This window comes from Pelobates fuscus, chromosome 9 (assembly GCF_036172605.1).
Source record: "Pelobates fuscus isolate aPelFus1 chromosome 9, aPelFus1.pri, whole genome shotgun sequence".
NCBI classification, from domain to species: Eukaryota; Metazoa; Chordata; class Amphibia; order Anura; family Pelobatidae; genus Pelobates; species Pelobates fuscus.
Window position 1 is genome coordinate 36,413,466 of NC_086325.1, and position 26,512 is coordinate 36,439,977.

General features: G+C 35.9%; 1 protein-coding gene across 1 annotated transcript in view; it reads left to right on the top strand.

Annotated features, from left to right (window-relative positions):
• The window catches only part of LOC134572733 (protocadherin-11 X-linked-like), a 1,192,750-nt gene that overhangs the window by 681,376 nt on the left and 484,862 nt on the right, over positions 1–26,512 (top strand). The gene's annotated exons all lie outside the window — the stretch shown is intronic.

The window sequence follows — 26,512 nt, forward strand, 5'->3', positions numbered from 1 at the left end:
CAGCCACTAGAAGTGGAGTTAATCCTCAAAGGTAATTAAGAGATTTAAATGAGGTCATTAGAGGTCCATTTAGACATTTAAAGGAGATTATATTTATCTTTATTTATTACAGATTTACATTATACCGGTCATGTGAAAAGCATTACCCATGTCCCCATGTAAGGCCAGTATATATATATATATTTTGCATCAAATTGGAATTGAAATTACAATTTCTCTACCTCTATAACATTAGCAATACTCTTGTGCACACAAATGGTATATTTAATCAACTCTACTCCATTGTAGAGAGTATCCACCGTATTATTCACTAAAGTTGGGATTTATATGTTTGACCAGGGAATTGTACAATGTATGCCAAAACAACTGAACTGGAAAAATTCTTCAACTCGTCCATTTTTCAGGTTCAGTAATTTTGACCTAAAATTTTAAATTCCCAGTTCTATTCCTGACAATTCTAGGTTTAGTATATAATCATGTTGGTTTACTGTGCTGTACATAAAAAACTACTATGGCATAGGTAGAGTGGACACTGGACACATTTACAGTATATCAAACATCTAGAACATTGTCCCTCAGTGCCTTTCATAATAATGATGCATGCTTGTATCCAAGCAACTGTATTCTGTGCCATTATTTTCTTGTACCTATATTAAAAATGACATTCTGTTGTTAATCTGTTAATATTCATACTACCAGGTTACTTACATAACCAATAAACAGGGCATTTATCCATTGTATTTATGCTATCATATCAACTGAATGAATAAAACGGATAAATGATATTTTTTCTTTAATTCTACAGAACATGTTAGAAGAAATTTGCAAAATATAATTTATTATCTAAGAGGCAATTGGCATCAAAGGAAAAAGAGGCACTTGAAATAAATGCTAGGATTATTCATCGATGTATATATTTATGGGTAAGAATTCAGTTGGTAAATACATTGAAAACAAAGGTTATATTTTTATTGTACACTTGCAGATTTGTTTCAGCTTAAACTATTATCTGGGCTAACCAGGTGTTCAACCGAATATCCGAGTTCCATAACTGAAATATGCCCAAATACAAAACTGTCCGAATAGAATGATAGGCGAGCCAATTCAGTTGATTTGGAATTCCGTTTACAGTGTCTACTGATAGTGTGTTGGTGTTCAGTGTCAGTGTCTACTAAAAATTACTAATTCCCAGTTTTAGAGTTGTGTTTTTTTTATTTTTGTTTGTTAAAGAGATACCTATTTTCCTTTATGTTGGGCATCCCAAAAGTTTTCCCAGCTTTGCAAAATGTTCAGATTGAAACAAACTTTTTCAGCCTGAGCTGCATTTTTTCCTGATCTGAAGTTTTTTCCTTTTTGGCTGAATTGATTCTCATGTACAAGTGTTAATTTTTACCACTTAATCTGGCAAAATGTCATGGAAACCCAAGTACAAGTTCACCCCTAGTTGTGCCCCAAGTAGAATATTTTTTTATTCTTCATGGAAGGAATTTTACTATCCTTTCTGCAAATTGTTGTGAAAGATCCATGCAGATCAAAGCTGAGTAAAAAATGTAAATTAGAAGTTAAAATTAAGAAGGTAAATGTTTCAAGGAAAAAAAAATATAATAGTATACTTATTGTGATGAATATTTATTTCTAGAACTTAATAAATTTATATATTTATTTAGAAATAAACTCGGTGTTGAAAAATTTTGCATTTTTCTGTTATTTGCTTCTATCTAAAGAAAAACATTTTTTTACAACCAGCTTTGCCATCCCCTGCTGTGCAAACCTTGTGCTCACAACATTATTCTACTGATGGAACTTTAATACATTTAGACTATAATATGATACATTTTAGCAATAAAACAGGACTCCTTTGCTTTTGAGTCATGGTTTCATTCTGACAGCAGAAGGTATTGAACACTAGTAAAGAGGGGATCTAATGTGTATATGCAAAAAGAATGCAGTAAAAAAAAAAATGTTGAGAACACTGAAATGATATTAACTTTTCAATGAAATGGTTTTCGATTTTTCACGGCAACTACTGGCTGACACATCTGTATTGCTGCAGATAAGTGATACAGTGGTTTGTTTTTGTGCATAGAAATACCATTTGGTATCTGCCATTCAGTAGTTGTTAAAGCATTTTCTCTACCCATCAGTTGGCTGATATAAGAGAGAATGGCTAGTGACCTCCTGGCCATTTAATCAACAACACAAGGTGATCAGTGATATCACCATATCAGAGTGATCAGTAAATTTTCCATCAGAATATGCTTCACTGATGTACAACTTTATATTACAATTGTTATAGAATAATCTATAGGGACATTTTTGCTTGATTTGCTTTATTTCTTATTCCATGGAAACCAACTGAAGTTTTTTGACTCAATGTAATATCTGCATTTGATTGTGAATAGCATATTACAGTTGTTGTGATGGATTTATCTGTTAGGCTCTTACATTTTCTATAATAAAGGCATATTACTGAGTGACATCTCTGTGACATGGAATGAGTGTCCTGGTAACCAGAGTTAGTAAAATACAAAAATCAAGTGAACTAAACTCTATACAATACAATAGCTGAATGACAAGCAATTGGGTCTCCTTTAATTGTTTGTGGTAGAAAAAAGTAACGTTAGGATATCAAACCAGATAAGGCAGGGGTCTTCAACTACAGCACTCCAAGTTCTCAGATTTCTGTGCCAGCCTCCACAGATTATATTGAGTATGAACATGGAGGTAAAGAAGAAAAACTACAACAACAAGAGGACATAGTCTTAAATTAGAGGGACAAAGGTTTAAAAATAATATCAGGAAGTATTACTTTACTGAGAGGGTAGTGGATGCATGGAATAGCCTTCCAGCTGAAGTGGTAGAGGTTAACACAGTAAAGGAGATTAAGCATGCGTGGGATAAGCATAAGGCTATCCTAACTATAAGATAAGGCCAGGGACTAATGAAAGTATTTAGAAAATTGGGCAGACTAGATAAGCCGAATGGTTCTTATCTGCTGTCACATTCTATGTTTCTATGTTTCTATGTATCACAGGAATTTATGTCCATATGATGTCACAACTGATGGCAGATGAGAAAGATTCTGTTATTGTAAAAAAAATGCCTGAAAAAACAACAACTTTTGCTAGCAAAGAAAATATAGTCTATTATGCCCAAATTGTCAAGGTGAGCCATCATTGCTCTATATTAGCAAAATTCTCTTGTACTGTTCACTACTAAGCTTAAAGAGCAATTTCAATATACTCCCTAACTCATATTAAAGGGATCCTATAGTGCCAAGAAAACAAAGCTGTTTTCCTGGCACTCTAGGGTTAATAGGTCCCCCCTCCCTTGCACCCCCCTCCCGCAGGACAGAAGGGGTTAAAACCTTACCTGAATCCCGCGCCAATGTCCCCCTGGTAGATCGCCACTAAGGGCAGACTTAGTGCTGCAATGTAAACATTGCAGTTCTCTGGAACTGCAATGTTTTACATTGCAGAACTAAGTACAATAGGGACACAACACCTAGACCACTTCCGTTCATTGAAGTGGTCTAGGTGTTGTGTCCCTATTGTACTTAGTTCTGCAATGTAAAACATTGCAGTTCCAGAGAACTGCAATGTTTACATTGCAGCACTAAGTCTGCCCTTAGTGGCGATCTACCAGACAGCCACTGGGGGCGCTTACGGAATCCAAACAGATTTTTGGTCCATTATCTGATGCTGCACGTCCTCATGCTATGCATGTGTCCCTTTAATGTTGCTCTACATGGCTTCATATACTACTGGCACTTACTGCCCCCCTTAAAGAAAACTTATAAAATAAGCCAAAAACCTACATTTAAAGTAGTGCTGGGCCAAGTCTTCTTTGAAGCATTCCCAACCTACTGTCACAATTACACTCAGCTGGGGTCCCTCACTGCATCTCTGTCCTCATCCGTTGCGGCTCCCCCTTAGTGCATGACGAGGACACTGGTGTGCTCAACCGGAGACTCTCTCCATCATGTTGTGGCCTGCAGGAAGCGGCTCTCCACAGCCAGACCTACATTTGGAGGTGGAAAGTCCACAACACAGCAAAACCTTAGGTGCGTGCATGCCCGAAAGATGGCCTCTTAAAGTAGTTTAACACCTGTTTCTTCTTAAAAGGACTAATCAATTAAACCAACGGTATGGGAGAGGTGGACACCTCTCCCCTATATTATCACAGCCAACCATTACCTCAGTGCCGAGTTATACTCTCCTCCTTAGCATGTACGCAGTTGTGAATCATTTTGATATGTGTTCCTAGACCTACCTGCCTGTTATACCATTTCTGAACCTGCTCTTCCTACCCCGGACCTTGACTCTCCTTGACTATGAGTTTGTTTCATCCCTATTTGGTTCCTTGCATTTGGCTTACTGTTGCTTCCTGGGCACCTCCCATCAAAAATAAAACACCTACTTTGTCAACATGCCACGTCATCTGTTCTGGGTCCAATGTCCTATATCCAATGTCCAAGCAAATGCTTCTCATCAATGATGGACTTGGGCACATGCACAGCCATCCACACCCAGTCCTACAAGCTTCACATTACAGTTGTGCTCACAACCCTGTCTACAAATAAAGAAACTGATTAAGTCCAACTTTGAATGTGCATGCTGATGTTGATATTTGTATGCACATAACAGTGTGCTGGGCTTACTTGGTCATGTGTGAAGGAAATGTGGTTACACTCTGGCACAAAATGAGTAATATCTCTGCAGTTTCAAGTTGAAATGCTGAACATACAACCTGCTTGCACCATGACCATTTCTGATTGCAGAAGTGGTCATGGTGGTTGGAGTGAACGTTTAGGTAACTTTTGCCTATGTATTTGCTAACATACCCTCTTAACAAATACAGTAGGTAGTGCTGTAGTATTAAAAAAAGAAAAGATGGGTCAAATGGCACTATATAACATTATAGGATGACGTCAGTCAAAGCTACAAAGGATCTCAAGTTATAGAAAGAAATAAATCACAGCTAAATATGAGTACTGCATGTTTTTCTCTTATTGTACTGTAAACCTTAGGGACTTTGAATATGCTAAATGTACAGTGAATCATCATCAAATGTACAATAACAACAAGAAGACTTTAGGAAAATTGGTCATATGCAATGTTTCACATGGAGAGCAATTATATGCTAGTCACCAAATTAAAATAAAATCAAAAAATACAAAACAAGTTAATACAAGGGTGCATGCTAATATTATAATGCACGTCAGTGGTAAATTCTCTGCTTTGAGCTTCTATACAACCATAAATTATTATATTTCTTACACTTCAGTAGATTGGTAACTAGATTCAACAAAATTATAGGGTTTCATCAGCATGTTTGAGATAATAAAGGTAGATAATTGAAGAAAGTTAGACAGTTATCTCGACTATAATTGAATCTGTTTAGCAAACCAGCTTTTTCTGTCTTTTTGTCTGTTTGTCTTTCAGTCTAATCGTTCTTATTGTTCCAATCCGTCTGTCTTATCAACATGTAGAGACAGACAATTATGTTGGTGACATGCAAGAGTATTATCCCATATGATATAACTCTAAGAAACAGTTTTATATAATCTAAAACTCTCTATAAAGGCTGTTATTATTATTATTATTATTATTATTATTATTAATAACCAAAATAATTAATAGATTATGTTATATTATACTTGTTTAAGGCAGCAAACATACTTTTTTTTTAAAATCTATTTGTCTATTTGTCTCTCTATCTGTTCATCATCTATCTATCCATGCATCATTCTCTTTCTGTCCATCGTCTAGTCCCAGCTTCACATGTTAAAATATTCATATGTCTGAAGACAAGTGTAAGTTTTTGCAGATTGTCACAGCATTCCAAACTATATGGTTTTCGAAATGTTTGTGCGTCAGACAGACATATAACTAAAGAGAATTGCAAGTGCAAGGAACATGACACTTAGAATGATTCAGAATCAACTCTAAATGTTTCTGAAACATTTGCATTCTCTTTGCCTCAACCAGCTTTCAATTGTCTGAAGGGATAGTTGTACTAAGATGTGAAATAACAGAAGATTACAGAATGCCATGTGCCTTACAAAAATGAGATTGTCAGCTTTTAGATGAGATGTCTTTTGTTGATAGTGGTTGAAAACATGTAGGTTCACCAAAAAAGCGATTACCCCTGAATTAAATAGCAGAGCTTTCTCAGAGAGCAGAGGAACTGTCAACAGAAACCGATTGACTAGAAGAGGAACAATTGACTGACTATGATATATTTTAGGCATTTCAGTATAAATAGAAGGTCTTTAGCAGCATTTATGTCACCATATAATTGTGTTTTTAAAACAGGAAAACAGCAGGACACACATTTCAGATGATACAAATTTAATATCTAAATATATATATATATATATATATATATATATATATATATATATATATATATATAAAAGAAAAAAAAAAGAAAAAAAGCATTGCACTCCTACTTACAACACGTTTAACCCAGTGCTCGATTGCACTAAATATGCAGGACAAGAAAATCATATCATATTTTGGAGTAAAAGAAATTTGATATAATGACATTCTGGGAGTGCTGGGTTTCTTGTCCTGTGTATATATATATATATTAACATATAATTTTCTACACTAACTTTTCTTGAATTTTTTCTTGTATATATATACAGAGAGATAGAGAGAAAGATAGATTAGGTGTTTCCTAATGTGATTTATATCTTTAGATATATATATATATATATATATATATATATATATATATATATATATATATATATATATATATATATATATTTACATACAAATATAAAGCACATTATTAAACACCTTACGGATTTCCATGGGAAAGTAAGTATTAACTGCAATCACTCTCCCCAAACAATCGTAACTATGGTCACAAAATGCCAAACTCCAATTGTGTTGGATCCAATTATAATTGTGGTGTTTAGCTCATTCCATGCCTTCCATTTATGGGGCTTTCCTGTAAGTGGGAAATGTGTGGTTTCCAATCAAACCCACATATCCTTGGGTTTGACTTACTTTATCTCATATGAAAAGAAACTGACAAGGCCATTTTCTTCCAATGGTTTCATTTATGTATTTATCTAGGGATTAAAACTACAAAACAAAATAATTTCCAAATTAATTCATACTGCAGTGGGCATCAATATTAGGAAATACTGAATGAATCAATCTCCTAAAGGGAGCAAATAATCCATTTACATTGAGCATTCAGAGTAACTTTATGCTAACATTCTGTGGATCTATAAATGTCTCCTTTTTTATTATTTTTATGTTTTTATAGTGCCAACACACGTTATACAGTTATTTAGTGGCTTAATGTAACAGCAAGTACATGTACTGATATGCAAAATAATGCTGGCAGATACAAAATGTGAAGAGGTCCCTGATCAGACGGGCTTACGTGATGGTAAATGCATTCAAGCTTTTCCCTGTTGCATAATATCAAAAATCAAAGTTATCTGGGAATGATACCATAGCACTTAAAACTCCATTAATATCTGTCATGCAATTTTGTTTAATTATTTCATTGTATGCTACAATGTGAGCTTATTTCTTTTTTCTTCACTTATATTAGCTATAACAATTTCTACTTTTGTTATCACTTATCCTTGCTGTACTTTGCTTTTCTCAAACAAACAAACAAACAAAAAGAAAAAAAAAGAAAAACTCAAGCATACACAATAAAACATCAGTTTAACAAGGCTCTATTTTTTACTGCTTTAAAATAAATTAAATAACAGCAAAATGTTCTAGAGTTTGGTTTCTACCAAATCTTTAAAGGTTGCCCTTGCTTTAGTTAAAGTTGGCACAGCAGAACCCCCAGAGAAAAAGTAAATGCTCAAAAGACAACTTTCTGTTTTTGTAAGAAAGCCTGAAACGCACTTACCCCTCAGGCTCTGAGCAAAATGGCCATCCTTGTAAAAGAGTATGTTCACCAAAGTGCTAAACTAAAGATGGCAGGAACTGAACTGAATGGGATTCTCAGAGGAACATATTTCTTATTTCTCCACTCTTGCCTGAGGTCAATTTACAAAGTGGCTTGTATCAGGCAAAGCATGCAGGTAGCAGAAATAGTAGCTAGCTGTAAATGTAAAAGTCACTTCATGCCTCTGGCCTCTCTTCTTCAAAACAACTGTCACTATCACAGTTAGTATTTTCATATCATTCCAAAAGGTGTGTGATTTGCTTCTACATGTGGAAAATTTCCTATACTGTCTTATTTTGTGCCATACTGCATTTCCATATAAATTAACACAGGAAAAGAGATCATATTGTGTTGCTAAGCTCGAACGTCTTTAGAATTCCAGAAGACTATAGCAAGATTTGCTTTTGTCATTTTTACCAGGTTGTCGAAAATCAGATAGAAGCTAGCAGAGCTAATAAATAGTCCAATTCATGTTGATTGGTATAAATCTGTGTTTATTTCAGGTATAAATGTACATTCAAAATCTATTAATAAAAAAATACTATTGACCGTGCTTGTAATTCTTACCTGCTCACCAGTGGAGGCTCATCCATTAGGCAATGTGAATCAGTGTCCCACCAGCTTTTAAATGGGGAAATAATTTATTTGCAGTAGTTTAGAAACATTAATATTATTTTACTGGAGGGTAGGGTTGTAATCCAAATAAATCAAGGGAACATGTTGTGTCTCTTAAATACTGCAATAGGTTTAAATTCGGCAGTTGTCCCCCTTGACCCCACCTTCTTATTGGTAGTTGTTTGTAGAAGCTTACTTAAGAGCATCTAGGCATGTCAAAAAAATGGGGTTGGTTTGAAATCTGTCCTATTTCCGTAGGTTTTGCATAACCATAATTCACATTCTAGGTATTAAAACCCCATGGTGTTTAGTTTGAGGACCTAGTTTGGTTTAAAATCTTCTACTACCTTGATTTGCTGTAAAGAAATATGAATATTTTCCGATTCCCTTTCTGATTGACCTCTGTGTGTCTTTCCCAAATTGTAATCAGTTATTTTGTGACGAGTGGATGAATTATTTTGGATTTTATAAAGAGGAGAATGCAAATGCATTAATGGGAATTGTATGCATATGCGCAATGTTAAAAGATGTATCCATATAAATAGATTGAAAGGTCTCAAATTAGCAACCTTTAGCTCCACCTTGTCTATTTTACTCGGTGAATATTAAGGACGTAGAAGAAAATTCTTCATGTGTTTTGGCAGGGGAAAAAAAAACGTTCTCATACTTTAGGATTAAATATGGGAAGAGAACAAATTTCCTGGTAAAAACAGATATTAATTAACTGAAAGTTTCTGCTTTATTGCATGCTAATGAATAATTGCCCTAAGGACATGTCATCCTAAATTATACTTAATGTCCATTTTCAGTTCACCGTCCCTGGTACTGCATACATTTCGGAGGAGATGACAGCCTTCTTTAGGAAGATTTATCCTGTGTTAAATTAATATCCTGGATCCTTCCAAACTTCAGAAAGTTTTTTTCTCTTCCAAATTACCATTATGATCTAAGTTACCATTAAACAAGGTTATAAAGGGAAAAAACATATTATGGTGATTTATGCAATATGTGATTTTCCTTGTAGTGGGTGTCTAATTCATAATATGAAAGTCTTGTTGAAATGTGTTATTTTTTCAAATATACATTGTGATAACGACATGAGTGGTTGGCTGATTAGAGCACTGATAACATTGCTGCTGTCTAACTGGAAAAATCCAGGTATTGAATTCCAGTCAGTCTACCAGTAAGCGTTCTTAGGCAAGACACCCAATGATCCATGTCCATTTTCCTCAAATCCTCACAGATTGTAAACTAATTTGTTTTAGGCCTACTTCACCTCTAAATATCCCCTTTCTATAAGTGCTGTAGGATAGGTTGACACTATGGAAATGTGAATAATATTACACGTACAGCTTTGCAGCCCCTCCCCCCCCAACTGATCCCAAAGGCGTAGTAGAAAAAATACCTATATAGGAAGCATATCGACTGCAACGGGATTGAATAGGTATGCGCAGGCCTCATCTGATGACTATCTCCAGTCAGATGATGCAAGTAAGGCTTTAGTAAAATGATGAATACTGACTTGATGACATAAACACTTGTAAATTAGTTTTCCTGACAGGAATCCTAGATGAGATTTGTGCCAGTGCAAGGACAGACCCTGGTTCCATTGCACCTGCAGATGTGGAAAGCAACGGAACCAAGAGCTGAACTGTTGCTATTTGCTTATTTGACTAAGGGAAATGTATGTCGGTACAATGGAATATGCTGCGTTGTTGACCGATTCCTAGATAACGAGTTGACTTTTCTTTCATTTGCTTTTGTTCCATCACAGAACTTGCATATGAACCTGGCTCTACAACTGCTAGACTGCTCACATGAAGGTTCACAAAAATGTGAAGCAAACTATGGTGTAGACTTCATCTTCTCTGATGTTTTGCCAGCCTTTTACCGTAAGAGCATTATGGAAGATGTAGTCCACAACATTCAGAGTATTAAAGGTTGCCTACACCTGTGTTAGGGTTTACTCTCCTTGAACTAGAAAGAATATAAGTCCCTAGAAGTAACCAATACATATTTATTAATCGCTCCATTAGTTTTATCATATCACAACAACACTTAATTTAATTCTATCAGGATCAAATAAGAATTTCTGTCAGTTCAGTTAATTGAGTTTCTGTAGCATAGAACAACATCTCCTTTAAACTTGCTCAAATAAACTTAAAATAGTAAAAACTCCAGGGAAAAAGAAGAAATTGGAAGTAAAGTATTTAACATTGAAATGACCCATAAAAAAACTTGTTAAAAGTGAAATACTTAAATATGAGCTATTAGTGGTAAATGCTTGTCATAATTTTTCTTTTCTATATTCAGTCTAATAAGAGTCACAAGGCAACAGAACTGAGGTAATGTAACCCCAAGAGATAGGATAAACTTAAAGTTTTTTTTTTTAAATAGTCAATAAAGCTTTTTTTGGTACCTTTGAGCCTGACGCATTTCTAAATTTATTTTGAAGTTATTTGAAAGCACAACAAACAAGAAAGACCCATAATGGAATGCTGCAAAGGGATTTATAGAGAAAATATGTTGTGCTTTTTTTTTTAAATTCTGAAATCAAGTCCATGGAGACAGCTTTGTTTTCATTTATTCTCCTTGAGATAAAGAATGCTGCCCTGGAAATTTACCTGCAAAGTCATGAGAACTATTTTACTAGAAACTTTCAGATAAAAAGAACATTTGTACGTAGAACAGCCAAGGGTCTTGAGCAAATGTTTGCGCATTGCATTTTCGTTGCTCTGTCCAATTTCACAAGCAGGTGTTGGCATTAATTTAATACACTTTAAGCACAATATTTAATCTTTGTCTTTTTTTATAAACAAGGAGGACATTTAGCCAATAAAACCGACTAGAGAACTGACTTTTTCTTAAACACAGCAATTTGCAACATATAATTTAGCCAAAAATCACAACAGTCATAAATAATTATTCAGACATTTTTATTGAGTTCCTTCCAAAACTCAGACAAGGTGAAAGTCAGCTTCTACTACATAGTTTCTGATTCTAAGTTAAGGGAAAAAAAGGAATCTATCTATCTATCTATCTATCTGTCTGTCTATCTATCTATCTGTTTATAATCTGTCTATATAATATCGTTTTTACAGTTCTGTCTGTCTATTTACCTGTCTCTTGTCTGTCTGTCTGGTCTGTCTAAACATTGTGTAGTGCATTAACAATGCTAAAACAAAATAATAATTGAGCAATTTTAAGTGTGTATTTTCTTTGTACAGAGCACATAATGCCACACTTCAGATCTGCTTTTTTAATATTGACAAAATATATTTTAATATCTGTCAGTCTTTATCCATAAGTCTGTCTGTCTACATATTAGGAAATTAGGAAAATTAGGAAAGAGAGATTAAAAAGATAAAATTATCTTGTCTAACTTTGAACCGGTATGGACAAACTCATTTACCTGTAAATTCATTATTTGATATGTATCATTTAGAAGACATCTCATGTCCAAACACAGTAATATACAATTTGTGCGTATGTGCACATTGTATGCACGACTATGCATGCTAAATATATTTCATACACATAAATTAGGTGATACCTTATATGTGTTTATGCCGTTTATTGAATAACGTGGTCATTGGCATGGTCAACCTTTTTAGGGGCCAACCATTGCCACAAAATTGTGCACCATCCTATGGGAAGCTCCAAGACTGTAAAATACATTATTTCTGTACTAATACTTAGCGCATTCCATAATGTCATATGTTGTTGCTACTATTTTTAAGAGAGTAGATTTCAAGTGGAAACAAGGGATCTCACATTCCCCCCCCCCACACACACACCCACCCCGAGCTTCCTGTAATAACCTTGAACTTCATACAACATTTTTTTTAAAAAATCATTTACATGGGCAGTATTGCCTATCCTGTTCTGTACTGTAGCATCAGAGTACGTGCGTCAAATACGGTATGAGCCATTAAGCAATAGTGATCATTAAATGCAGACCTATCCTGTATACGTTTGCTTGGTGTCATTCTTAATAAAACAAATTGTCATAACACTGGCAACTGTTGCTAAGTAAGCTCTCAGTGATCTGAAATACGTGTTTTAAACCGTAATGTCAGAGGTCAGGTTCCCATGTCATCAGGAACCATATGGTTGTATTCATTTTAATTGAAAATCTTCCGTTTCTAAGAAAACAATAAACTATACAAATTTTTTTTGAGTTTCTAGGGAACGAGAATTCAGTTATTAATGTTAAACAGCAGCTGGTAAAATTACATTTATTTACTAGGTATTATGAGGCAATCTGCCAGTTCCTCAAGCTTTCTGAAACAGATACTGATGGATACAGCTCAATTAAAAGCATTTTAATGTATGGCTTACTTTGTTTTGGAGGCATGAAGCATATTGTCACCACAAATATGCTTCCATATTGTATTTGTTTGTTAACTGAGTTTATGCACAGGAACTCTATCTATTGTCGCAGATGTACATAAAAGTTTTCCAACAATATTTTGGCAGTGATTATTTTGAGTCCTTGGATACTGTGAAATTCCTGGCAGCTCTTGTGAAGTCAGTGTCTTGTATAATAATAACAGAAGGGTAATGTAGCACTGCAACACGCAAGCCAATGTCCATAGCACTGTGTACTCAAGATCTGCTTTCTGTATTCAGAAAGGGGCAAACTTTCCCAAATCTGGTGCCAAGTCATTGTCCTGGATTATAGAGACAATCACTTTATAAAGGAAATCCTCTGTTAGTTCTCTGGTTAATTATCAAGTCAACTGTGAAATAATGAACAACTGTAATTTTTTTATTATTATTATTATTATTATTATTATTTAATTATATTATAATATGCATTTGGGTTTATTATTACAGTATAAAAAGCTGGTAGAAGGACTTATCATATACTTTGTACACATAATACTTTGTACAACCAGGAAACCGATAATGATGATGACGAGGATGTCATGCCACCCATGCATGGTCTTTTAAAATATTTTCAGAGGAATCAATGAAACCTCTTGTATGCAAAGTCCAACTGTATGTTGATTGACATTATCAGGGCATTGACAATTGTGCATAATTGTTTTTACACTCATGGTGCCAAGGTAAAGCAATGCACATGCATACACTTCAGATGCGTTTTAGATATGAACATTTCTCTGGACAGCTTGCAGAGGCAGTCAGGTGTTTTTATATTTATTTTTTAATATATAAATTTAATAATTTAATATATAAATATATTAACTAAATAATGAATCTAGAAAACATCCTTAGAATTGTGCAAAGCACAAAAATCTGTTTTACCGGAATCGATCCAGCTCCCCCAAAGTCTGTTCATATGGCATGGAATTCTAAAATTTGTCTGAACACTTGTTTGACTAAAATTTGTCTGGATTGCAATTTAAACCATACAAATCCCCAAGTCCAGTTTGCACATTTTTACCCAATTTGGATCACAAATCAAGGAAAGGAAGTTATCAAAAAAAGGGGAAAGAGGAGAAGCTGTAAAAATCTATATTTATACGTTTCTTTATTATGTATCTATTAAATATATAATATAACTATTTTTTACTGCTCCTCCTTTATTTTCCTCTATTAAACCATCATCACTTGATCTGTGAATAAAATCAACATTTAACGACTGTCCCCTAATGCCCAACCATCTTTTTTCCCCATCAATCATCAAATCACTGATCAAATGAAACAGCTCATCCTTTGACCATTTTGTTTGGTTCATGATTTCGCCATATACCATTACAGAGTTCAGAATTTCAAAGGAGTCACCGATTGGTCCCAATTAGGACGAATCACAGTTCGAGAGAAACCGAATGCACCAACCTAATTGTAATATTTACCCCATTTACACCTGTGTTTTGGATGCAGCACATAAGTACATTGATATGTATCATAATTGGTATGATACATACCAAATGATGAATCGAAAGGTAAATGAGTTAGTACATTAAATCACAATGAGCATCCCATTTACTTGCATTTCATATTCTTTGAGGTTTCATTGAAAGCATTTACTACTACTCTCATTTGTTGTCAATGGTTCAGTGAATGAACTCAGTCAGAAAGTAAATACGGAAAATGCACACCAAAAATGTTGTTTAGAGTTCCATTGCTATACGATGTGTCATCCTTCCCAGTGTGATATCTCTATGGCTAGCTTCCTACAGCACTTAAGCACTTTGTCTCTATAGTTTGCTGTCCTATACAGTAAGTGCTCGATGATAAGACCCACAGCCAAACTTTATTATTAAAGACAAGCATGCCAAAGACATCAGTATATACATCTGCCATTCATCCTGCGATGAGGATAAATAGGAGGTTTAAAACTCATCTACAGCCCTTAAAGAGGAGGGAGATCCAAATCGGCGGACTGCTAATCAGCTGTCATAACATGAGCCTGCAGAGCAAATCTAGACAATTTAACGTTTATCAATCAATCTTAATAAATAAAGACTTAGCGATCTTTATTGTTAAGAAATGCTTAGTTATAATGCAGTTCTTAGTAGCAGGTTACAAGGTGCTATCAACGACAATGAGCAAATAATTTTTTTTGCCATTAACTGATTTAAGTAATTGCAAAGTCAACATTAACACAATGTATGCATACGTTGGTGTGTTATAGTTTCCTAGTCCTGTGAAGCTATGTGCAAAACAACATCACTAAAAAGGTTCTCTGTGCTAAAACATTAAGAAGACAGAGCTTGCTGTCATTGTAATTCACATAAACAGCAGATGTTAGAGCTTTGACACTCTTTTATAACCTTTGAATTAATACAACAAATTAACACAAAAGCTTTTGTTCTCATATCGTATCGAACATGTCAGTATGCAAATGAGATCGCAAAATCTAGTTATAATGAGGATATATGATCGTAGCTATAATTGCTTTTAATAAGAGTACAAAAAATATGTTAAACATGCTGTAGTTTACTATGTAGTCATTAAATAATTTGTTGTCTTTTTGAAAATGAAATATGTTGTAAGCCTACTTAACACAAAACATTAAGATTTTTTTTCAGGGTATGCAAACATATACAGTGGGTATCCCTTATCAAATGGACTTCACCGTAAACAGAACTGCTGTAAATTTAAAGGGACAGTGCACTATAGTTAGCAGGGCTGTAGTCCCCAGACACCATCTAGCAGTAAATTGTCAAACCATTTATGAATGGCTGTACACGTATCTTTATATTCGGTGCCCATGGTTCTTCTGGTCTAAGTTGATTTGATAAAGCAGAGGATCATACTTCCATATTATCATGCCAAGCCATAGCAGCTTTTAACATTATACAATGAGTGACTGATGGCTCTCACCCGATGAATACTGTTTAAACATGGTATAAGTTGATTATGCTGACGTAGGAACCTCTGTTTTATGAGACAAACTCATATGGGAAGGAACGTATATGCCTGGCACAGCAAGGTTACTGTTATACCATTCATAAACAGATGGACAGATTACTGCCGGGTGGCACCTGAGGGTTCCTGGCATCAAAACCACAACAGCATATTGTAGTGTTTATGGTATCTCAAGTGTCCTCTAATTAAAGGAGAATTATTATCTTTATTACAAATGCTGGCCATTATACTGGTGTTTGATTATTTTGGGTAAGCTAGCTTATTACATGAAATGTATTGCCACACAATCAGTTTACCTGAAAAACTTACCCTTCATGTCTACATAAATGTTTGTCTTCATCTAATCACTGGAAAAAATGTAAACCACTAAGCATCGAGCCCATGCAAAGAAATGCATCATGCAGACTTCTGTTATTCTGGCTCTGCTGATCTCAACGAAAGATGATATGATAATAAAGCTCCACTTGTAACATACTTTGTTTCCAGTTTGATGCATCTTGACATGAGTGCTGGTATTTTCCTATTGCAGCTGCAAAATTTAGAGAGGTTGCTCAGCAACTGGAATCCTGAAAATGTTGATAGAAGCTGCAAAGTGAAGTTATCATAGAACTAGAACAATTAGAGAACAATGCAGAATATTTGCCTAGTTGAACCGGTTGATGCACCGGGCAACTTTGGAAGTAGATTATTTCCAAAGCCAAGCTCATGGCTCAATTAGATGCATGTGCCTCTCTATAAAAAAAAAAAATAAAAAAAAAAAAATAAAAAGAATATATATATTAATATATATATATATATATATATATATATATATATATATATATATATATATATTTGTGTAAGGGGCAAATAGCCGTATATGGAGTAAGGATCCAGCATAAGTATAGAATAGTAGGGCGCAAGTCGGTTGTGGTGTGCCGAGACAGACGATACGGTAGGCCTGTAAATAAAGAGGGCCCACCAAGGAGTAAGAAAGTAAAGTAAATGGAAAGAAAAGAGAAAGTGTTGAAATGAGGAGTGGGTGGGAGGGTCATTCTGATGCTGACTTCAAGCGATATGAGTCAGGTAAGGGGTGTCCCTTATATAGGGGAGTGAATGAATTTAAGCCCCTCCCACAAATACAGACCAAACGGCCTTAATACTTGTGTAAGGGGCAAATAGCCGTATATGGAGTAAGGATCCAGCATAAGCATAGGATAGTACAAAGGGCGCAAGTCGGTTGTGGTGTGCCGAGACCGACGATACGGCAGGCCTGTAAATAAAGAGGGCAAAAATGAATAATCAAAGATTTAATACAGTCAACAAATATATACAAATTAACCAGACATTTCCTTAAATGCATTACAATATTTAATTCCTCGAAGGATTTTATGCATTAAACTTTTACATAAATCACCACTGGGACACTCACTGCAGCCTTACCATTAAAGGGGACCTGTCATGCTCCAAACAACGTATGCTCTTAGATTTTCTAGTAAATGTATACAGTAGATTAGAAATATTTAAAAAAATATATTTATCCCAACTTTGATTGACAAGAGAGAACAGAAAAGTCCTCCCACCTATCTGCTCTCCAACCATCTGCTCTCCACCCATAGCAACCACAGTGCATGTGCTGTGGTTGCTATGGAGGCTCCCTATCCGGTGCTTCTATCTCTATATAGGAATGGAATTACATTATTCTGCCCTAACGCCCTGATGAGATTGTGCCTTTCTTAGAAATGCATCCCATGCAGGACAAATCAAAGATCAGGTGGAGTAGTGGTGGAGCAGAGGATGGCCCAGAGGTGGGTGTTACACATAGAGTAGCACCCATGAAGTGGTGCTGGAGCAGAGAAAAAGTGAGTAAATCAATAAACTTTACACTGAATAGACCATGTATCTTTGTGATATATGGTGTATTCAGTGTATATGGATTTCAGGTAAAATAACATTTTCATTGCAGGTTTACTTTAAAGGAACACTATAGCGTTAAAATACAAATATGTATTCCTAACGCTTTTGTGTCCTGGTCACCATTTACATGACTGGGTCAGCGCTTTTAGGGTTAAAAGGTGAATTTACTTACCATTTTCCCTTTCTTGCACTGGTCTCCTAGCTCATGATCCACCTCTTTGGCTGAGATCATCAGTTAGTGATCTCAACCAATTAGGAACGCATTGGGAGGCTTGTGCGCATGTGTGACAAAACGCTGCGCTGCACCAATCAAATGGTCTTCTGAGACCATTTGACTAAATTAGCATAGTTTAACTCTACTATTTTATGGAAGCGCCTCTAGTGGCTGTCATTTTGGAAACCTCTAGTGGCGATCTGTTTGGTAGTCCTATTGGGTATTGGATTTGCAAAATGTTAACAATGTCATTTAATTTGCAAGGTTGCACAACTACCCCAAAATCACTTTCTTTAAACGAATTTGGTGCATAGACTGTCACTGTAAAACACAGAGCCGGTGCAAGGATTTTTGCCGCCCTAAGCAAAGTCTATGTAGGGACAGAGCCTATCTAGGCTTGAATCTATGTAGGGACAGCGACACTATAGTATTCAGAATACATGTTTATATTCCTAACACTGTAGTGTTCCTCTAAAAGTATTGATTTTTTTAAAAATAAAATGGTCCTTTGTGTCCAAATGCAGTCACTGATACACACATACACAAACTCACTCTCTCACACACACACACACACACACACACGTATTCACTCACTTACACTCAATGGTCCACACAATCACAATCAGTGACCAATGCACACACAAATTTACTGACTCGTGCAGAGTGACAGACACACAAACACTGGCTCAAGCAAACACACACACAGTAATCCAAGCAGAAGCACACACACTGACCCAAGCAGACAGACACACACTGACCAAAGCAGACCCATACACAAACTGACCCAAGCAGACACACACACTAACCCAAGAAGACACACACTAACTCAAGCAGACACATACACACTGACTCAAACAGACACACTGACCCAAGCAGACACACGCACACTGACTGAAGCAGACACACTCACACACACACACTGATCCAAGCAGACTACACACACACTGATCCAGGCACACACACACTGACCCAAGCAGACAAACACACACTGACCCAAGCACACACATGCTAACCCAAGGAGACACAAAGACACAGACCCAACCAGACACTTGACCCCGAGTGCAAGGGAAGGGGCGGCAGCGATCAAACAATGCACCCATGAGCTGCCATCATGAGAGGTGTGTAGGGGGGGGGGGGACTCTGTGACCTTTCCTGTCTGAGGTTGATGTAAGTGCTCCCTAGTGCCTAGTGCCATCACCTGTGGCATGAACTGCAGACTTTGTCACACATAGAGGGGAGGCGGCATAAATGAACAGTAAAGCTGCTGCTGGCGCCCCCCCCTCCCCTTGAGAAGTGCCCTTTGGAGGTACTGTTTTACTTGTGAGACATTGCTGAATACATATATGTGTACTTTATTGCAGTAACAGCTAACAGTATTGTGACAGTTAAAATGCCATGCAGAACTAAAAAAATAACATTTCTTAATTTCTCAATTTTTTTTAACACTTTATTCATATTAAATTAAGTTTAATATACAAATATTTGATGTGCCATGAAAGCCCCGTCTCTCCTGAACAAAATGATATATGATAAGTGTGGGTGCACAGAATATGGAAGATGTGAATTACGCCTGAAAGACATTGAGTCAAATTCAAGGTTTTGTTTACGTTTTGTTTTGATCACAACTTGTACAACTGCCTCATTCCTTAAGGGGTTAATAGTATGCCCATGTCTACAAAATAATAAATCAAGGAGTTGCATCAGCTACATCTAGGTGTCAATATTGTTCAAAGAATATGTCCCAAATTCCCTGTGACTCCTCCAAGGCAGAACTAGCTTCTGTCCTTCAAGCTTTGCTGACCTTGTTACAGTTCCAGCTGTTGTTCTTTAGAAAAGATAAAATTTCAGGCCTCACTTGCTGTTGTCAAGAGGGCACCTTTGTTATAGATACTGAGGGCCATTCCTGGAATATTGGACTGGGCAATGTTCCTCCGACATGGTTTAGTCAGGAGAAGTCAAGCTAGACAAAACTAATTGCTTTGAAACTACACCCCTTCTTGGCCATCAGCTAGACTTGGGAATACAGCTGAAGAGTTAAACGTTGATAACAACTGTGAGGAGAACAAATTGCACTGAACATTCAGATTCAACAGATTCGACAATGATCTTTATGATTTAAATTCATCTGACATAATATGCTGCTATTGGCAGTTATACTGATATGTTCTCTCTTAAATCATGTTTCTTGGCTAGTAGATCACCACATTTGACATACAAAATGTGGCAAAACAATGTAAATCCCATGGTTGCTTCATTTTCATTTCAGTTTCTGACAGAAGACATTGAGATGCACATAATTAAAAATGTACAGTATATTGAACAAAGTCTGATGATGATCTTTGGCTGCAAGTCAGAAGGTTCTTATTTTATTGCAGCTAATAATTGATCGGTCATACCAAGTTTATTGGCATGAAAAAAAGCTGCAATAAAGCCTATAAATTTGATCCAAAGCCACTTTTGTAACAAATACATGAATATTCGTATGGGAAATGGGGTGCAGGGAAGCAATGCCTTCAAAGTATCCTTAAATCCGAGTATGGATAGATAAAGATAAGAGGACAAGGGAGCAGACTATAGTGTAGTATATCTGGTTATTGATGAATTGAATAAGAAAAATAATGCTTTCAATTTTCTGGAGCTTATGATCAGCTCCAGATTTATGCACTTGGATGGTATAATCCCTGCCTATGGATATGTTGGTGGTCTAGGTCCTTTACCAGCAGGTAGTTTTAGAAGGAAAGTGTTGAAAGTGTTATTCTTCATTGTGCAGTTTTGTAGCAGTAGCAATTAACCGCTATATGGATTAAAAATAAAATAATATAGTGCTCTCTGTATTAATGCAATAAATAATATATATATAATTATAAAAAAAATGATAAAAATAATAAAATGTATAAGGGAGAAAAAAAGAGGGTTTTGCTCAGCCCCAAACAGTGTAGGTGGTATATTCCCCAAAAATGAAATAAAAGTGTGAACTCTCCAGATAAAATCTTCAGGGATAAAATCAATTGACTAAAAAAAATAGATTTATTGTAAACAAATAATAAAACCAATATAAAGCATAAAACACTGATAAAACACTAACGCGTTTTGCCAAAATCTAAGTTTTTTTCAAAGTGTTACAGTACAATGGACCTATACTGATTAAATAGCCATACATTTATTTTTATTTTTTAAATAGTTGTCATATGACCAATCATACAATTAACTTCAACTTTACAAAAATACAATATGTGAATAAGATATGAAAAGGCTTATAAAGGGTGTTAAAATAAATTTAAAATTAAAATATGTGCTTAAAAGATATAAAGGGAGGCTGGGTGTTTTTAAAAGGAGAACCAAGATGGCTGCCACAACATACAAAAGAGAGTGCCAATATGGCTTCCACAAGCCACATAGGCATTATCAGCGCAACTTGAAATATAAAACCCAGTATAAATAACTTCAAGGGGTACATAGGAGGGTGGGGAATTATTATTTATATTCTTTACACCAGTTTTCCACTGGCACAGGACAGCTGCAATTTACACTAATTTTATGAGTGCAAAAAGAAACATACACAATCACATGAATGTTAATAAATAAATAAACACATGAATAAATATAAAATATAAATGTACATGTATACATAACACATACATACATACAAACAACCAGAATTAAGGGGCCACTCCACACCCTAAAAGCACTTAATCTTGCTGAAGTGCTTTATGGGTGAGGAGTAGCCTGGTTTAACACCAGTTTATAAAGTGCTGATTTCTGTGAGAAATCTGCACCTTTATCAATTTGCTAGGGGACACCATCAGGGGAGCTGACGGAAGGAGTCTGCAATCCACCCTGGCTGTTTGATTGGCAGCCAGTGGGGTGTTCCCTAGCAAAGAGGGAACTTGCACATGCCTGCCTCCCCACTTACCAGCTCCTCAGCTTCAGACCTCAGACCAGACGTTGGCGCGCATGCACGTAGCTGTGTGCACGAGTGCACCAGTCCGTGTGCGCGTGTGCACGTTTACTCCAATTCAGAGGCTTCTCAGTGGATTTTTTATTCCCCTGTGAAGAGACTGCAAGATTCTTCTGGGAAAAAAGGGGAGGGCTTGCTAAGGCTGCAAGCTCTTTTAAGGTATACCCCAATAAAAATCGATTAAGATGTTTATAGCCTATTCCTGCAGGATTTTCCAAACACTGCCCTTATAGAGAATTTATGCAGTGTTTATACCGTATTATGCTATAGGACTCTTTCCAGTTTTATAGTGTTAACACTGACATCTGTACCTGCAACAGAGAAAGGGGTCACTTCTATCCCAATTAGCTCTACCACCACAGCCAAGTGGAGAGACTGGCTTTATACCTGTGAGTGTGAAAGCAGAAAATTATTTGTTATTTAAATATATTTTGTACATCTGCACTATTGTACCTCCATTTTTTTTCTACAGTGATTACTACATTGTGCAATAGAGAAACATTATAATCGATAATAATTACTCCATCCACATGTATTTTGTGTGTTTTGCAAGTTGTTTTGAGTTTGGGAGAAGGGGATCTCACACAGGTGTGTTGAGCAATATTTACACAAACATGAATATTAATTATCAATTAACAAATTAACATATCAGTGCTGATGTGTTTCGAAATCACATCTATTTACTTCGCAATAAGTCTTATCAGCTTGTTTTATATTAAGTAGTCACAACACATTTTACATTTCACACTCTTTCGAAAGAGTTTGATTTATAAGTGTATCTGCAATAACATTTCCACTGCCACATATATATCACGTTCACTGATGTTTTAAGACCTTACATCAGTTTATGAGATTTTCATTTTTCTATGGTATTAATGGAGCTGAGAGCTGATGTGTAAGCCACCTAGTGGTGGAATCAATTATTTTGATCTTGGAAGCAGCATACAGAGTTTTATATATATATATATATATATATATATATATATATATATATATATTATCTATCCTTGTATGATTTGATACTTATCAGCATATGTATCTATAAAATAACAGTGAAATAGGATATCCACTTGGAAATATGTGAGGGATTTATACCGCATTTAAAAAAGATCATACCTTTTGTTTTTGGTTGTTAACTTATTACTTTAAATACATTTTTAAAAATTAATGTAGTTAAATTAAATGTCAAATTAACTTGCAATTTCTACTTTCATATGGGCTATATTTAAATGTTTTGTAATATAAAATATTCAAAGGCAATACAAATAGGGAATATGTATAGCTTTCGATTGAGAGGCACACATAACATAATAAGTGATAGAGGATAGATAGATAGATAGATAGATAGATAGATAGATAGATAGATAGATAGAGTGAGGGGAAAAAGTATTTGGTCCCATGCTGATTTTGAACGTTTGCCCACTGACAAAGAAATGATCAGTCCATCATTTTAGTTGTAGGTGTATTTTAACAGTGAGAGACAGAATAACAACAACAACAATAAATCTAGAAAAACACATGTCAAAAAAGTTATGAATTGATTTGTATGTCAATTAGTGAAATAAGTATTTGACCCCTTCGACTTAATACTTGGTTGCAAAACCCTTGTTGGCAATCACAGAGGTCAGACGTTTCTTGTAGTTGGTCACCAGGTTTGCACACATCTCAGGAGGGATTTTGCCCCACTCCTCTTTGCAAATCCTCTCCAAGTCATTAAGGTTTAGAGGCTGACATTTGGAAACTCGAACCTTCCGCTCCCTCCAAATACTTTCTATGGAATTAAGGTCTGGAAACTGGCTAGGCCACTCCATGACCTTAATGTGCTTCTTCTTGAGCCACTACTTTGTTGCCTTGGCTGTGTGTTTTGGGTCATTGTCATACTGGAATACCCATCCACGACCCATTTTCAATGCCCTGGCTGAGGGAAGGAGGTTCTCGCGCAAGATTTGACGGTACATGGCCCCTTCCTTCGTCCCTTTCATGCAGTTGTCCTGTCCAATCTAAAGAATAACACCCCGAAAGCATAATGTTTCCACCTCCATGTTTGATGGTGGGGATGGTGTTCTTGGGGTCATAGGCAGAATTCCTCCTCCTCCAAACACAGCTAGTTGAGTTAATGCCAAGCAGCTCGATTTTGGTCTCATCTAACCACAACACATTCACCCAGTTCTCCTCTGAATCATTAAGATGTTCTTTGGAAAATTACATGTGCTTTCTTGAGCAGGGGGACCTTGCGGGCGCTACAGGATTTCAGTACTTCACGGCTTAGTGTGTTACCAATTGTTTTCTTGGTGACTATGGTCCCAGCTGCCTTGAGATCATTAACAATATCCTCCTGTGTAGTGTTGGGCTGATTCCTCACCATTTTCATGATCATTGAAACTCCACGAAGTGAAATCTTGCATGGAGTACCAGACCGAGGGAGACTGACAGTTATTTTGTATTTCTTCCATTTGCGAATAATCGCACTAACTGTTGTCACCTTCTCACCAAGCTGCTTGGTGATGGTCTTGTAGCCTATTCCAGCCTTGTGTAGGTCTACAATGGTGGAGAGTTTGGAATCTGATTGATTGCTTCTGTGGACAGGCGTCTTTTATACAGGTAACAAGCTGAGATTAGGAGCCCTCCCTTTAAGAGAGTGCTCCTAATCTCAGCTCCTTACCTGTATAAAAGACACCTGGGAGCCAGAAATCTTGCTGATTGATAGGGGATCAAATACTTATTTCACTCATTGACATGCAAATCAATTTATAACTTTTTTTACATGCATTTTTCTGGATTTGTTTTTGTTATTCTGTCTCTCACTGTTAAAATACACCTACCATTAAAATGATAGACTGCTCATATCTTTGTCAGTGGACAAACATTCCAAATCAGCGGGGGATCAAATACTTTTTCTCTCAATGTAGATAATAGATAGATATATAGATAGACAGACAAACATATCTTTAATAACAAAACTAAATATATTATCATAATTATTTTTGCTGCCAACATACTCAACAGTGCTGTATAATTGGGGAAGAGGATAGCACAATATATGCAGAACAATGCGAAGGTAAAAAGAGCCCTGCTCCTGAGCTGAGATCTAGCCACTAAAGTTATTTTATACAAAGTGACTAGCTAAATATCCTGTGAGCTTACAATCTAAAGGTTAAAATAGGGAGTTGAGGTGAAGAAGGGGCTGGTGGCATTGACTAGTTCTTTGTAGTGTGATGGATGACACTGAATACCTAGCTGAGCAGCATGTGCTTGTTTCAGGCGGTGCTTTAAATGAGATAATGGAGAGCATTAACAGCCCCTGATTCATGGGTAGAGATGAGGGGGGCATAACATCGAAAGGCAGAAATTTGGGTGCCAAAAGGTTATGCAACAATTTGTTGCTCTAAAAGAAATCATTAGATTCTCTCATCCGTTTGAAGGCCAGTTTCAGCAATAGTTTCCATGAAATAATTTAAAAAGTAATATATTTCAACACCAATATTTTGAATGAACTTGTAATATCTTAGACTGCACAAAAGCAATTAAACTTTAAATCATTCACTTCCTTCTAAACCAGAATCTCATAGCAATTCCCTGCAGGAGATTGTTAATTAATGATTTTTTTTTTACCCTCGTATTCAATGTACCTTTATTGCTTCAGTATTATTTTCTTTCTGAATTTCGATGGGTGAAGCTTTTTTTTCTTTTTTTTTTATTGTATGAATAGGGAACTCTTTATACAGCATTGGTCTCCGGTTATGTAATTACTCTTCTGTCCTTGAAACTGAGGCTGATTGCAATGAAGAGAGATGGGACAATATTTCACAAGCCTTTTACAATTTGAGACTAATATATACAGTGCTTGCAGAAAGTATTCATACTCCTTCATTTTTTTTCACATTTTTAATGTTGCAGCCGTATGGTGCAATTGTTTAATTTTTTTTTTTTTTTCATAAGGAACTATACTCAATACATTATAATGAAAAAGCAAAAACAGATTATTGACAAAATTGTAAATACATTAACCAAAAACAAAAATTTCACATGACATAAGCATTTAGACACTTAACTTAGTTGAAGCATCTTTATTTACAGCTTCAAGTCTTTTTGGATGATGCAACAAGCTGTGGACACCTAGGCTTGGGTAGTTTCAGACATTCGTTTCTGCATATTCTTTCAAGTTTTGTCAGATTGGGGACTGTTGGTGGAGAGGTCACCCCAGAGATGTTTGATTAATTTCAAGTCCAGGCTATGGCTTAGTTGTCACTAAGCCACTCTTTTTCCACTTAGTTGTCACTAAGCCTTCTCATTTTCTTGACTGTATGCTTAGGGTCATTGTCCTGTTGAAAGGTAAACCTTCAGTGTGAGATCTTGAGTAGAGTTGAGCGAACCCGAACGGAAAAGTTCGGGTTCCTACCGAACATTAGTTTTTTTTGGACCCGAACACCGACATATCACTTCAGTGTTCGGCGATTTAGTGACTCGTTTTTAAAGGCTGCAGGGCAGCCAATCAACAAGCGTTTGCCTTGTGTGCCCTTAGAAGCCATCACAGCCATGCCTATTAATGGCATGGC